A 16,308-nucleotide genomic window follows, 5' to 3' on the forward strand; every position below is an offset into this window, starting at 1 on the left:
CTTACTCATGATGGTGCCCATAGAGTTTCTTGATTAGCTACCTTTATGATTTTATCCACTTTGGATTTACTTGAAAGAACTCATTTGTGGTTTGAGGCTTTTCTTTGTTGCACCTTTGTCTCCCACCAACTTCTCTGCTGTTTGCCCTCTATTCTTTTGTGTTCCCAAAGTTTGGTCAGATTGGTTCTGTTTGGTCTGGAGCAAAATTTGTTCAATTTTCAGTCTTCTAAAATACTCATTGGAAAGTCATGAACATTTCCCTTTTAGCCTAGGATTGCAACTCGCATTGTGGATGTTGGCTTCTTCACTGTTCTTCTTTTCAACACATTTTTCCTAGTTCTTGTTCTAGTTCTTCTTGTGATAATTTTGAGGATAGCGTTGTGTTCCTTCATTTTCACAAAATAAGATTTCCGAGGCTGTATTTTAAGAACTAGAAAAACAAATAGTAAGGGACAGTAACATTTTCAATTGTTTTACTACTTTTAACTTCATGTTTATAAAAGTCTCATGATTTTATGCACACTTAAAAATGCCATTACCGAGGGCAGAGTGACAGTTCAGTGTGTGGAATCATCCATCACTCAGGTGCTTACTTTGATAGTTTGTGATCTCTGTTTTAAATCAATGATAATTGTGTAGTGTATCCTCAGGTTATTCCCACATTTTGTCCTTTATGAATAATGCTATTTGGATATTCATTCACAAATTTTAGTAGGTATAACTTTCTTAAACATTTTTTACCTTATATTTTTTGAGACAGTGCTTCTCACTGAACCAGAAATATATCAATTTAGGTGAGTTAGCTAGCCAATGAGCTCTATCTATCCATCTTTGCCACACCTCCACCACTAGGGTTACAGAAGTCTGCTGCCCCACTCTGCTTTTGATGTGGGTGCTGAGGACTCAGCTTTCTTTTGTATGTATGTGATTATGCAGGAATGCTGTGTGAGTATATGTGAGTGTGTGTGTGTATGTGTGTTTGTATGTTTGAACATACAAGTATCTACAAATATATGGGAACCAGAAAAGAAGATTATGGTGCCTCTCTCTGTTGTTTTCCACTTTATCTTATTGAGGCAAAGTCTCCTCCAGAACCCGAAGCTCACTGTTTTGTTTAAACTGGCTGGCCATTGAGCTACATCCATTTTCATCCTCCCAGTGTTGGGATTATAGGCATCCATGGTCATGCCTGATTTTTACCTGAGTGCTGGGAATTTGAACTCAGGCCCTCTTATTTTCACACAAGCCTTACAGAAACCTCCTCCTCCTCGTTTTTTCATGAATAAAAATATTTCATAATTTTTGTTGTCTTGTCAACTGACAATCACTTGAAGATTTGATGTATCTCTGACTAATTACAGCCTAATACAAACCATGTATCATTTTAATATTCTCAATGCTATTTGAAATTATTTTAAACATCTTTCATCTCTGTATTGCTAATATATTTTAATTCTACTTTCAGTTTAAACCATATTAAAGATTAAATTATTGCATTGTAAAAGCAATATTCCTTTGTATTTATAAATGCCCATATTCCTTATTTCTTCTTGCATGGTAACTTTTCTTTCTAGGATCAGTTACCATTTACTTGAAAAGTTCCTAGTATTCTTTTTCATATTTGTCAGATTTGCTCTTATCAAAATACTTTATCTGAAAATGTCTGTATTTTAGCCTATTTTAAAAAGAATATCTCTGTTAGATTCTATTCTAGAAACATTTTTAAAAGTTCCTACTTTTTGAGACTTTCACAATGCATACATTGAAATATATCCATATCTAAACCTTATTTCCACCTTGCAATGACTTTCATATCCCTCAACTTGCCTGTCTAAAGACTTCATGCCTTTTTGATTAATTAATTGATTGATAAATTAATTTTCGATAACCTGCTCAGTCCAGTTAGTGATGTGCCTATGTGTATGGGTGTGGAGTCATCCACTGGAACAAATATTTTCACAAGAATAGCAATGAAGAAACCAATATTCACACTGAAAGCTACAGCCAAAGGCTGAGAGGAAGATGCTGATAACTTTCCAACAAATATGTCTTTGAAAGGCAAAAATTATTCAATTTTTTTCAATCTGTTTCAAAACAAAACAGATCCAATCTAACCATGCTCAGGAATACAAGTGTTGGGGAACATGACCAGATCCTCAGAAGGAATTAGTCTCGTTCCCTTAGTAGTTACCAACTGTCCGCAGTTCCTCAGTAAAGTGGGAGCCCTGGGGATCCTCTCCTCAACTGGCTGGATTTTACAGGTGTTCTGGCAGTAACTACAGATGCTGTGGGTTGGTGAATGGCCACACCTTGTTAAGAAGAAGGCACACCACAGCACTTCTCCCTATTCTCTGGCTTCTACATTTTTTTGCTGCTTCCTTTTCTGTGATGCTCTCTGAGCCCTGGGGGCAATGGGGCTAAAAAGATGTCCTATTTAGGCTTGTGAACTCAGTTTCTTATTCTTAACTCTTTGGCCAGTTAGGTATAAAACAAAACAAAACAAAACAAAAACAAAAACAAAACAACAAAAAAACTTCTCTGACCAAGGTTGACATGGACCTATGAGTAAAACGTTAGAAGGGAACATGATAGCCCAACCAAATAAAACAATATTTTTCATATTTTATTCTAAGAATATAAACTCCTCAAGCCACAATTTGTGACCAAAATTACAGCCGAAAGCTGAAATTCCCTCTTCTGAAGTGGACTTCAAACCCAATTAGTAAGATGTATGTCACCCCACAAAAGCTATGTCACTATTGCAATGTCAGACACATCTTGTCGGCTGTAGCATCAGGAACCATCAACGGGTAAAGCAATTGATATCTCTTCTCTCAGCAAGGTACCCTGCATGGTACCTTCTGGTGCTATAAAAGTTAGTCGTCAGGGGACATGCTTTCTGCTCTGCTTAGTATTGGCTTCTCTCTGTCCTATAGCTAAAGTGTTGTGTGTATTCAGTAATAGCATCTGACTCAGTAGTAATATTTAATATTACATATTTTAAATATCGTGGCAGCAAAGAGGAAGCAGGATGGAAAGGGAACCAAGGATGCCTGAAAAAGCCATAGATTCATATTTTTGTTTACCTACAATAACACATGTACATACATATATGTGTTCATATATATGATATATGAGCCATGATTGTGCCTAACCCCTATTTCTGCTTTCCAGTTTTTTTCCCTCTCTGTCTAATATGGCCTGTTTCCAACTTCATGTCTTTTTTTTCTTTTTGATAACCTGCTAATTCAATAAATCAAGTTAGTGAGTTTAAATGAAGGTATTTTACTTATTATCTAACAAAAATCCCAGTGCCTGCATTGGGGAACCTTCTTGAAGTTGTTGATCAGGAAAGTCTGATTGACCCCAAACACAATACATGCCTTTGTCAAGGTCCTTAGTTGCTTACCAGAAACTGTCAACAAGAGCCTATTGCGAAGGCACCTCACACTTAGGGCTCAGGACTCAGAGGAATTGAGCTGGGACTGACCTGAAGGACTATTCCCTGGGGACTATCTCTCATAGTACTGGAAGCAGCTATGAAACCTGCCAAGGGAGAAAACCTATCAATCGTCCTACCAGACTTTAACACCTGTGAACCACAATGGTTGGATAGCAAGATATTCTGCAAGATGCAATAGTGGCCCTTACATTCCGAGGGTAACTAACAACCATCTAGTTGAGCTTAAAGCCCACTCAACAGGAACAAATTCATGTCTGAAACATATATTTAGCCCTACCCATGACTGATGAGGTCATGGGACATAGAGGAGAAATGACGACTGCCACTCTTCCAAGCCAGAATAACGTCTAACTGCATTCCAAAATGCATTCCCCTGTATCCACAGATAAAAAAGCACAATTCTTGCCCCTCATCAGTGAAGCTTCTTTTTGAAGCAGATGAAGACCATTACAGAAAATCACAATTGGACAAAATGCAGAGCACAACCGACAATGGGGTGCCGAACATTAATTAATACATCTATGATACAACCCCTGTACCAAAGACTTGGAGAACATCCCAGAACAGATGCACAGAAGGATTGTAGGAGCTAGCAGACCAATGCATTCGCTTCAAAATAGTGTCTTCTATATATATTACAGGAAACCTTCATTCATGAAATCTCATGAATGTGGTTGCCTAAACAAGACATGAAAAATGACAACAGTTGACATACCAATGTGGAGGGAGAATATATCTAGACAATTAATGACTGTTGAGCAAGGGAGAGTCAGGATGCTCCAGGAATAAGTACCCTGATAGGTTATTCAATCCTAAGTAGTAAGGCCTATAGAAATGTACATATGAGCCAATCACACACACACGAACATAAACACATACATATATACATGTATATTATGCATATGTAACAGCAATAGGGATTAAGAGATCATAAACTTGAGGAGAATGGAAAAAGGAGTTGGAAGAAGGAAATTAAGTGGGGTAAATAAAGTAAATACCATAATTATATATGAAATATTCAAGAATTAACCATTATACATATGTGTGTGTGTGTGTGTGTGTGTTTCCGTTTATATTATTTCAAGTAGTCAGGTTATCAGTTTTTTTGCTATTATTTTGATGCAGTTTTTAAGATCTTTTATTTCACTACTTTCCAGGTTTTAATAAATATCTTAATTTACAGAGCAATGTGTGCATGTGTGTGTGTGTGTGTGTGTGTGTGTGTTCTTGTGCTTTCCTGACCTTAAATTTAAACCAAGTATAATGGCATGAAAATGTTATAGGAAAACTCATTACTTGTTTCATAAAGAATTAAATTAAGAAATTAGGCAGTAAGAATAGAAGCTTTCTGTCCAGAGTCAGCTTTCCAAGTAGGGAGGGGGTCTAGAAAAGCCTTCCCACACTAAGAAAATTATCAGTAACTCAGAAATCCCTGACCCTGATCAAGCAGCAATTTGAACACTTAAGCTGGAACTAAAAAAGAAAATAAAACATGAAGTTTTAAAATCTAATTTAAATTAGAATCATTTAATTATACTTTGTAAAAAAGAAACTAGATTGTTGATTTATGCCATTCATTGTTGGAAAATTTTTAGCAATAATTCCCTTTTAATATGGCTCTGCTCCCTTAGTAGAAACCCAAGCCTACACATTTAGAGATGTGTTTTGTTAGCATATTAAGTCTGCTAGGCTCATTTTTAGTCCTCTTCTGCTTTTATGTTTCAATTTTTATGTATTAATTTTTACATAGGGACTAATACCTGACTAATGCATTGATATTATAAAACAAATCTCTAAAACTTTACTAGTTTCTAATTTTCCTCAGAGAGGCTCTCGGGTAATGTCCAGGATTGGCCAGTGCACCTAGGTACGGCGTTGCAATATGGTCAGATCATCTGGAAGGTACTGACCCCTTCTGGAGTTTTAAACATCTAATCCTCTTTTCTTCTGTGCTCTTTCTTGCCTTAAAATGTGTAAATGTTTAAACTATGTCTGACCAGCTTTGTTGTCTACAAATGGGACGGCTTGCTGTTGTCTGTCAACTACTGCATGAGTCTTATTTGCTTCAGTTCTTCAGATGGGCAATATTGCCTCTAAGTATAATCAGAGTTCTAGAAGACTCAAAAGTGCTTTATCCTGTTTTTTTTTTTTTTTTTCTGTTCACTATCCATTGATATCCTTTAAGGTCAAAAATAGTGACTACTACTGACATTAGATCCTTATTTGTCATTGTATATTTACAAAAAGAGTGAGGACTGCCTTCATTCTTGTACAAAACACGGAATGAAGGGCATCAATTGTGGAGATGCTTCAAATCGCTGAGTTGAGACCCAGGGATCTTAATTTTAACATAGTTCCTAGGCAACTCTGATATGCTTCATCAACATGAAGGTATTTGGAAATCACTGAACTAAGCATGACGTGATTACGAAGTCATTTTCTGAGTCACTATTTTTATGATAGAAGCGCAAGAAACTTCATGGGCTGTAAACAGGAAGGAAGATCAATTTTCTGTTCTCATTTCTAGCAGGTAAGGAAAAAATATATCTTTGTAAGATGGTTTAAAACTACATCTCAACATCACAGCATGTAAATCAAAGCAGAGATAATAGAACATAAAAGTCAAGATGAAAAAATTCTGGTCGGTAAGAAGAGTCATACTCAAGATTAGGCTGTGGTAAGGTCTGCAGGCTGACAAACCACTTCAAGAACTATTCAGAAAAGATACCAAATTCTTAAAGTGGTGGTTACACCTTTAAAATAAGCAGCAATACTTCCAAGCAGGACCAGATTTGGTGGGATGTGAGTATGAATCATCATGCAGGAATGGGTTCCAGCAGAAAGATGTTCCTGTGGCCCTGTTATTAGATATGTTAAACTGGAGTTTTATGAAAAGGAAAAAGAGGCTGATAGCAAAGCCACAATCATTTTTAATATAGTTATATAGAAGTAATTTGTTTTTCTATGATCTTATTTCAGAAAAGGAGCTTAGCTATTTTTAATAAAATTGCTATATGGTATCATGTTTCCAAATTATAATTTCTTAGTATCACTTTTAAATACTAGCTGATGCCTCCTGCCTGCTGAAATAAATATCTTTGTGTCTAGAAGTGGCAAATCTGAAATTTGCCCACTAAGAGTGTCTGTCATATGACCAATATCTTGGGAAATGTGGCCCATGATTCAAAGGCACCAGATCAACAGTCCCCCATGACTGTCTGACTGGTTATAAATTCATAATCAGGTCTGAATAATTGAAGAGAATGACCCAGTCCTACTTATTAGAGGAAGAAGCATCACAGAAGCTCCATCATAGTGGTGAGCATTAACATGCTTTTAATATGAGTCATAAATTAGGATAAATACATGTGAGGTATTCAGACACAAAAATGATCACATGTATTATGGTATGCTCTGAAAAGCTTGATAGTTGCTTAGATTGACATATCCTGTGGTGCTTAAGATATAATTGGGAAAATCTCTTGATACTTTAAGTGCTAGTAAACTTAAAGCATCATTTTAATTTATATAGCTTTATAATCTAAAAACATAGCTTATACCTACTCTTGTTAGTTTCTGTTGTTCTCTTAGACAATTTCTCGTCTACAAATTTATAAGACAGATGTGCTACCTATTGGCTGTGCTACAGAGGTTCCTTTATTTCCACATTAAATGGTTACTCATTGTCTATTCTTATATTTACTTACTCTTATTACTAATATCATTATTATTATTACTGTGTGTGTTTGTACATATTTGGGAGTCGGCTCTCCTTTTCTGTGGAATCTGGGAGTGAGACTCAAGTTGCCACATTTCACTGGCAAATGCTCGAACCCACTGAGACATCTCTCTCACCTCACTTGCACTTTTATGTTATATATGCATAAAAAGGTCTGACGTGTCTATAGGACATCTTAGATCCACAAGTGCAGGAAGACATACAATATTTAAAATGACATTTTAAATAATGTGAATGCCTCGCTGTGCTCTGAAGATGAATTGGAGTTGTTGAACAGTTTCAAACAGAAGAATGGCAAAATCAAGCCTGAAGAAGCTCGTTTAGGCAGTACTTAGCACGGGTTAGGGAGGGAGAACCTGTGACCAGAATAACAAGCACTGTTACTTTCCAAGACTGTAATGTTGTGTGAGCATAGGAAACTGATTCTAGACACATTGATGATGCACTTTATAAAATCTGATGAATGATGAAATGAATAGACTCTGCACCTCCCCCTCACCTCCAAAAAAAAAAAGAAAAGAAAAGAAAAATCTGAGGATGAGCTTAGCTTTCCAATTTTATGGTAGAAATAACCAGAAGAGAAATTACATGAGAAGAAACAAACTTCTAACTCAGAAACGAGCTTAGGAAATAACTTGTATCCTCCTTTCTCCCCATCTACTATTCACTGGTGCAGAGTCTGCTCTGATCTTTGGTTGACCTGACGGGGGCATATCCTTAAAGGAAACCGATTCTCCCTCTCCTGCAAGCTATCATTTGTCAATAGCTTCTTAGACAGAGGTGGGTCTTTGTGCCTACTTCCCCCTTCATGCTGAGATTTTGTCTGGTTTGAGTTTGGACAGGTTTTGTACATACTGCCACCACCACCCCTGTGAGTTAATTTATGTACCTGTCATGTTGGGTCCATAAAACAGCTTCCCTGTAGTCAGCCCTTGCTCTTCCACGATGATCTCAGAGTCCTGTTGCAGAGGAGAGTGGTGTAGATGTCCTATTTAGGGCTGATCACTCTGTAGTCTCTGATTCTCTGTATGTTGACTAGTAGTCAGTCACTGGCCATTTACTGCAAGTTGTTTCTCTGATAACGAGTGAGTGTTATAAACTCCTCTTAGGTCACCAATCTGTCCTGTGCAATGTGATTACTAACAACACTCTTTTCAAGGAAAACTTGCACACACAAGCGATACATGGTTTGTGTCTACAGGTCACGACAACTCATCTGTGCTGCTTCCTCTCCACGGTGGCTAACCTCTCTGTCACACTTGTTTCATGGAGGAGGAGTGCCCACTTGTTCGTCCTCAGCTGTCCAGAATTGAAATAATCACAGAGAAACTGTATTAATTAAATCACTGCTTGGCCCATTAGCTCTAGCTTCTTATTGGCTAACTCTCATATCTTAATTTAACCCACTTCTATTAATCTGTATATCACCATGAGGTCATGGCCTACCAGCAAAGTCTCAGCATGTCTATCTCCAGCAGCAGATTCATGGCTCCTCCACACTCTACCCTTCTTTCTCCCAGCACTCTGTTTAGTTTTCCCCGCCTACCTAAGTTCTGACCTATCAAAAGACCAAGACAGTTTCTTTATTCATTAACCAAGAAAAGCAACACACAAACAGAAGGACTTCCCACACCAGTTTCAGATTGCTGGACATGCCGTAGTCTGACATCATAGCTCATTTTCACCTTGAAATCAAGAAAACAGTGTAAAGGAGAAAAGCAGAAAGAGTAATATTTATAAAAAAATTTCAGGGAATATGGTAAATAAACAGTGTCCTATGTTTTGCAAATTTACAAAGTCAGCTACTGCTCTTCAATCTTAAGAAAAATTAAGGCTGGAAAAGCCAAGTTTTCTTTTTACAGTAAATATCTAGACTATAATAATGTGTAAACTAGTTCTACACAAAGAAACAAATCCAAATTTCAATGTTCTACTATTGAATCAAAATTCAAATCAAATTCTATGAACTATCCATAAACTACACATTCACAGCCCTTCTGTCTCAATTCATTGGCCTCTTGTTCTGCCTGTTGCTCTTTCCACCAAGCAGAGTTCACATGGGCCTCTGTCACCACAGTGGATCCCCTCCAACTGACACCCACGTCAGTATCCATGTATATAACTGACCGCCATATTTGTGGAGCCAAGCTACCCTTCTTGCCAAATTTCAGAGTTCCAGAATCAGAAAATGTATTTTGCAAATGACAGTTTGACTTTCACGAAGAACATACATTTTTATAATATGAACCATGGATATCAATTTCAACTTTCTTTCTGTGCTGGACTGGCACAGTGAGGGTGTGAAGGATTCAGTGAGTATCAGGACTGATACTTAATGAGAAATCTGATGAAACCACTTAAGTAAGCAGAGGTTCTAATCTTATCTCCTCTGATGTTTTTTAGAAGCTTGAACTTCTTCAAGTTCCTTAGACCCACTGAGTTTTCATTTTTTATATGCAAAATGAAGCTAATGATAAAGGATTGTTATAAAGATTAAATTGGACATTATAAAAGAATGAACCAAGTAATCAGTGATATTGAAACCTTGGGAATTATTATGATTGGTGTTTTTAATATTTAAATTCAAACTTGCCTTGAATTTTTGTTTTAATAAAATTACTTATTGCTCATTCTTGTGTTAGAATGGAATTAAAAAAGACTGTGTACATAAAGAATAACCAGGTCTCATAATAATTTGATTATAATTGAGTATAGTGACCTAGTACAATAGATTCACTACTTTACTTTTTTAATATATTGGCTGAAGATGTGCTATGAGCCAATATTATTCTAGATACTGAGGACTTAGGCAGAATCGGAATCTGCTGGGAGATAGTGTCTTCTATATATGGTAGGGAAGATTCACCCATAAAATCTCAACAATATCATCTCTTAAAAAAGATCAGCACAATGATAACAGCAGTTGACACACCAGTGTGGATGAGGGAAGTCTCACAGAGCTCCAAGCATAGATGAATAGCTACAGGCAACTAAAGTCTACTGAGAGAGGAAGAATCAGTTTTCTCCAGGGATTGAGTTTCCTGATAGCTTATCAAGTCCCAAGGGGTCATCCCTAAATATACAAGTCATATTTTAGAGATTCAGTCCCTTCCCATCCTGCCTTTCCATTAATTATCTCAATCCCATTTCTGACTTCACTCTCTTATATTAGACTTCTCTGCCTGGGACACCCTCAAGCCTCAACCCTGTGGGATGTATCCCTACAGCTGTTTCTGGTCACATGTTACTCCCTCCAAGATTTCCTGATTCTGCTCCCGAAGGAGATCCTCTTTCACCTCCTGTAACTTTCTCTTTTCCACCTTGTGTGTTTATTTGGCAATAACCAAGTAAATAGTCACATGGTCAATAATGTGCTTGTGTGTCAATGATCTATCTGCCTCCCTCCTTAGAAATATTGGTTCTACCAAGACAGGCTTCCTACATGTATATTTTTAAATAGGTTTTTAATATAAAGGTTTTAAAAGAAAGCCTTTTTGAGAACTCCATACATTAATTGTATCATCTGGTCTGTTGTTCCTAATTCAGGCTCATTTTGGTGGGTCAGTTTCCCGAAACAAGCCATGTGAGCATCAGAGAATGTGCTGTATGTCTTCCTTTCAATCCTGAGGATCCACCCCTTCCTCTACTGCTTGATATTCACCTTGGGAAAGTGCACAACATTGGCAAAGAGCTCTCTTTTATTGGGTTTGCTTTTTTTTCCCAATGGGAAACACTTCCAGGGAACCAGAGGGTAGAGGGTATTTGTGGCCAGGTTAATGGTCTCCTTGCAGGGACACTACTGAGTGTTCCATTTCAGTAAAGATCAGTCAGCATGCTACATAAAGTTTATCAAGCTGACTGCTTATAGCTGCTCTTCTTTCTGCTTCCCGGGGAATTAACCCTGTAAATGCTTGCCTCTGCATACTGCAGTTTACAAATAATTCCTTTATTAAGTTGCTTTGGTGGAACCATCCCATCTTGTCCCTGGGACACTGGCTGATGCAGAAATGATTGTTGAAAGTGGCAGATTGCCTCTTATGGAGTCTTCATCTAACAAGAGAAATACGCAGGCTAGAATCTAATGTTGATTTTCCTTAAAGTATCTGCAAATGTCACACTCGTGAAACAAGTATTAATCATTGTACGGATCCCAGCATGCAGGAAGGGACTCCAAATATTGAGATCGGTTATAATGACTTTCCCATAATTCTGCGACAGACGCCGAAATTCTGTCCAATATGTGAGTTAAGCTATGACATCTCGTGAGAAGTGGCATGAAACCAAGTAGTTGAAGTAGAATATTGAATATGTTTGAGTAGGCTGAGATGTGGCACTTGCTAACTTGAATGGCTTTCTCTGCTGGATAGTATCATGTCAATTTGACATAAGCTAGAGTTATTTAAGAAGAAGTAACTTCAGTTGAGAAAATACCCCTACCAGATTATCCTGTGGTGTGTTTTCTTGATTGATGACTAATGTGAGAGGGCCCAGCTCACTGTGGGCAGTGCCGTGCCTAAGCTAGTGGTCCTGGGTACTCAAATAATAGAGGCTGAGCAAGCCATGGAGACTGAGTCAGTAAAAATATTGCTCCATAGTTTCTGCTTCAGTCCTAGCTTCCAGGTTCCTGCAATGAATTCTTGCCCTGACTTCACTTAGTGATGGAGTGTTACCTGAAAGTTATGAATTGAAATGAACCTTTTCCTTCTCAAGTTGCTTTTGGTGAGGCATTTTATCATAGTGATGCAAGCCCTAATTAAGCTGGGTGTGTGTAAGGCACACACCTTTATCTCCAGCACTAGGAGACAGAGGCAGGCAGATATCTGTGAGCCCAAGGAGAACTTGCTCTACATGGTGAGTTCCAGGACAGTCAGAGTTATGTAGCAAGACCGTTTCAAGGAACCCTTAATTAAGGCACACTGTACATAATACTGTATGTATTAAAAGCATGAATAACTTTTTCTCCTAAGCTGTATACGTTTTGAAGTTTCATAATAGGAGGGGCATGTGATCTGTTTCCTCCATCAGAAGACTCTCAGTACTCGAGTAACTCCTAGGTGGGATGCTAAGGCTCCATTTTTAGAGAGGAATCTAAAAACTATTCCTATAGTGTAAGATAGGAATGAAGAGAAATTTATATTTCATTTGATGCAAACAGTGAATGTTGCAGGAATATAAGCCTCACATTAATGATGAGGATTACAGTCAACAAGCAATAACAACAACAACAACAACAACAAAACAATACATAGGGGCCAAATAACTGCAGTAGATTATGAAATAAACCAGCTGAATTTGGACACAAGTGATAAAAACAGAAAATCTCTGGGGCTTACTACAGCTGGGTTCTATATAGGAAGCCTTGAATAGACACCTTAATAAATACCATTGAAGCAGTGTCAAAATGAGTGTTTCCATGGGCAATATATATGATTCGATCTGGATAACACTACAGTCTGAAATAGATTAATGGCAACTGGCTTTCAGACATTGAGGCCACAAGGAGTTAACTTTCACAGGTGAAGAGAGAGATTGCCTTGTCAGTGATGAATAGGCTTGTTGGAAATACACTTAAATGTGGACTAAAGCAAATGAGCCATGCTTTTATTAACCACTGTGGGCTAGGCAGACCAGGATATATGAATACTTCAGCTAAGCTAACCATGATGGACCTTGCAAACCTTACTTTATATTTCTTGGAGGAAGATAGAACCTGACTTTTAGAATTTGCATTCAACTTTTCTTTTCTTTTCTTTTCTTTTCTTTTCTTTTCTTTCCTTCTCTTTTCTCAATTTTTGTTTCAGAGCTCAACTTTGCTCTCAAATTGCTTATTGCATTCACCAACCCAAAACCTTCCATTTAATTAGACTCAGTCTCTTCCAAGGCGAAATTGTCACTGTCCCACCTTTTGTTACTAAAGCGCATGTCCCCAAGAGACCTTACTTTAGCCTCCTTTTAGTATTTAGAATCTTCCCCAAATACACTTCTAGTAGCATATTGTTAATGAAGGCAAAACTTTAATAAACAACAATTTATTACATAAATGAAATTACGTTAGACCTGCAGAGATGGCTCAGCTGTTAAAGGCTATGCTCACAACCAAAAATTAAATGATATTAAATTAATTGCTATCTGCCTACACTGTAATTCCCCGCCCCCAGTTCTGTTTCCATTATAATTAGCAGTTTTCCCAGATTCCAAATCTGCACCATTTTGTCTTCTTTTGAAATTCTACTTGAGACTTTCCTTCTTTAAAAAAATTGTTTTATGTGATAAGTGTTTTGCTCTCATGTGTGTGTGTGTGTGCACTATGTGTGTGCCTGGAACCCATGAAGTCTGGAAGAAGGCACCACACCCTCTGGAGATGGAGTTGTGAATCACCATGTGGTTTCTGGAAACTGAGTTTGCATCCTCTTCAAAGACAGACAATGTGTACTTTTAATCATTGAGAAATCTGTCCAGAACCACTGTTACTCTCTGGATGTGTTCCCTAGTCTATGCCATTTGTCAATTTTTCTGTTCTTGTGTTCATGTTAGTTTATATGCTATTGTTTATTGTGTTACATATACTATACATTTTTATGAGTTATGTTTCATGATGTCATAATATTATGATGCACATTTTTTTTCATAAATACAAGCCAAATCATGTCTTCTCTGTTACCTGCCTTTGAATATGCCCCATGTAGTCTTGACAATCATATATTTTAAAGAAATTTAATAATCACTATAGAAAAAAACTAAGTGAGAATTTTATTAGAGTCTCACTATATTTGTAGAACAGCTTGGATTGATTTGACACCTCTGTGGTATGATAATATTACAAACATGATTTTCCCTCCAGTTATTTGTGCTCTTTCTAAGATATCTCAGTGAGATTTTTTTAGCCTCTATCTCTTGTTTAATCTCTTGGTAATCTCTTACTTTTCATAAGATTAACTCTTAAGTATTTTGCACTTTTACTTGCTGTGTAACTGTTTGAACATTTATATTTCCTTATCATTTATTATGAGTCTATAGGATCACAAAAGATCTTTACATAATAGCAATTTCAAATTCTTCAACTCTATTATCTGTATGTATAATTTATGTCCTATATTTGTAATATATTTTATGTCAGTTCTTTGTTGATGGCATAGGGCTCTCTTTAAACAAACAATCACGATCACCTATGATTAATCCTAGTTTTATTTCTTATTCTTGCAGCCCTGCGCTACACTTCATTACCGTATTCCTCTGACCAGGCAATCGGATGCGCATGTCCCATCAGGAGGGACAGTTCCTGAGGCACTGACAACACAACAGCCGGAGTCAAAACGTAAAAGTTTGCTAGGCAGTCGAGATGGCATAGAAGCATGAAACTCTTTCTAAAGCAAACTCTTTATAAAAAAAATGCTCAAGGAAAATGGGAAAAATGAAAATATAAGATGTAAATTGAAAAGTTTATGCTATAACACATACAGTTCTCAGGAAGTCGGTCACTGGCTCTTTAGTGTATAAGAGAACCTTCAATATAATATTGGAATGAGAAAGCGTTCGTTTCACAAAGAAGAATTGTTGATGTTCATAATACTACTTAAATGCATAGTAACATGAGAGGATGGCAAGGAAGGATAACTACTCCAGCGAGAACTACTGTGGAAGACACCCGTGCTCAGAGGAGCGCAGAGTCAAGTCCACTGGGAGATAGGCCAATTTAGTCACTATTAGAAATTTAAGTCAAATTATTTATTTCTCATCCAAAGTCTTACAGATTTGCCTGTCAATGGAGCCCTGGGATGTGTAAAAACTATGTTTCTGAGATTATAACACAATATCTTATGTTCCACGTTCAATTCCTTCCTCCAAACTCTCCTGTATGCCACTTCTTCCTCTCTTTCAAGTTCATGGACTCTGTCTTCATTACTTCTGTCTCATGTTTGAAAGATTCTCCCACTCTTTCCTCAAGATTTTGATCTAAATATATATATATATATATATATATATATATATATATATATATATATATATATGTCTTAGCTTAGGCTTCTCAAGTTAACTGTATCAGAAAACCTGCCTATTCTTTCCTTTTCAAGACAGAATCGTATATAGCTGAGGATCATCTACAACTCACTAGATGACCGTAGCTGGCCTTGGATTCCTCTTCCCCCTGACTCCAAAGCACTGAAAATATCTGTCTGCACAACTACAACTGGGCTCCATATTTTCTTAGACAATGAGGAACACCTGCTTTCCCTCTGAAGACCTCAAGGTGCTTGTCAAATTATACTAAAATAAAGAAGAGAGAGGTCAGGCCCTGGGATAGTGATAAAAGGTATTTGAAATGGAAAGGGTGTTAGAGTTCTTGAGACTGAGAAAATCGAAGAACAGATGAAAGTCATTGTCCAGTGGATGGCATGGTTGATGTGTGAATCAATTAGATGGCTCTTCGTTATGTCTTGCAGCAGATCTAGAACTGGGCACTTTCCGTTTCATCTGGCTACTCTATACTCACTGTATACATCTAAGAGCAAACTGGCCATTGTTGCTGTTCTGTTATCACCTACAGTTTCTAGTGTGTGCTTGATTGATGCCTCCACATGAAAGCTTCCCAGTCACGTCCAAATCTCTTCAGTGAAAAATGAATAAGTCTTCACTGCAACGAGACATAAGAATGACTCTTACCACTTACCCTACCCAGAATTTCCAAGGAGGCATCTGAGTCACTAGGATCACTGTTATGATAAAAGGAAGGGTTCTGGTAGGTGGGAAATGAAGATGAACTAACTGTATAACCCTCTAAAACATGCATGAATTCTTTAGTGCCCAGAGGCAGTCTGCCCACTGCCTTTTATCTACCCCTGACCTAGTACGTTTAATTTCATTCCACAGTTGTGTGAACTTGTTTTCTTTCAGCTCCATCCTCCTTACTCTTAGTTTCTTCACAGACTGCCTTTTAATTAAACTCCTAATACATCTATTTAAGGCCTCCCCAGACTGATTAATCAAATGCCACCAGGAAAGTGAAATTCCATCATAAAACAGTTACTAATGTGTAAGGGGGGATTATTAAATTGCTGTTTTATGGCCCAAATTGACAAAGATCAGTGATGAAGAGTGAGCACGTGGG

The sequence above is a fragment of the Myodes glareolus genome, chromosome 23 (genome assembly GCF_982192425.1).
Source record: "Myodes glareolus chromosome 23, mMyoGla1.1, whole genome shotgun sequence".
Taxonomy (NCBI): Eukaryota; Metazoa; Chordata; class Mammalia; order Rodentia; family Cricetidae; genus Myodes; species Myodes glareolus.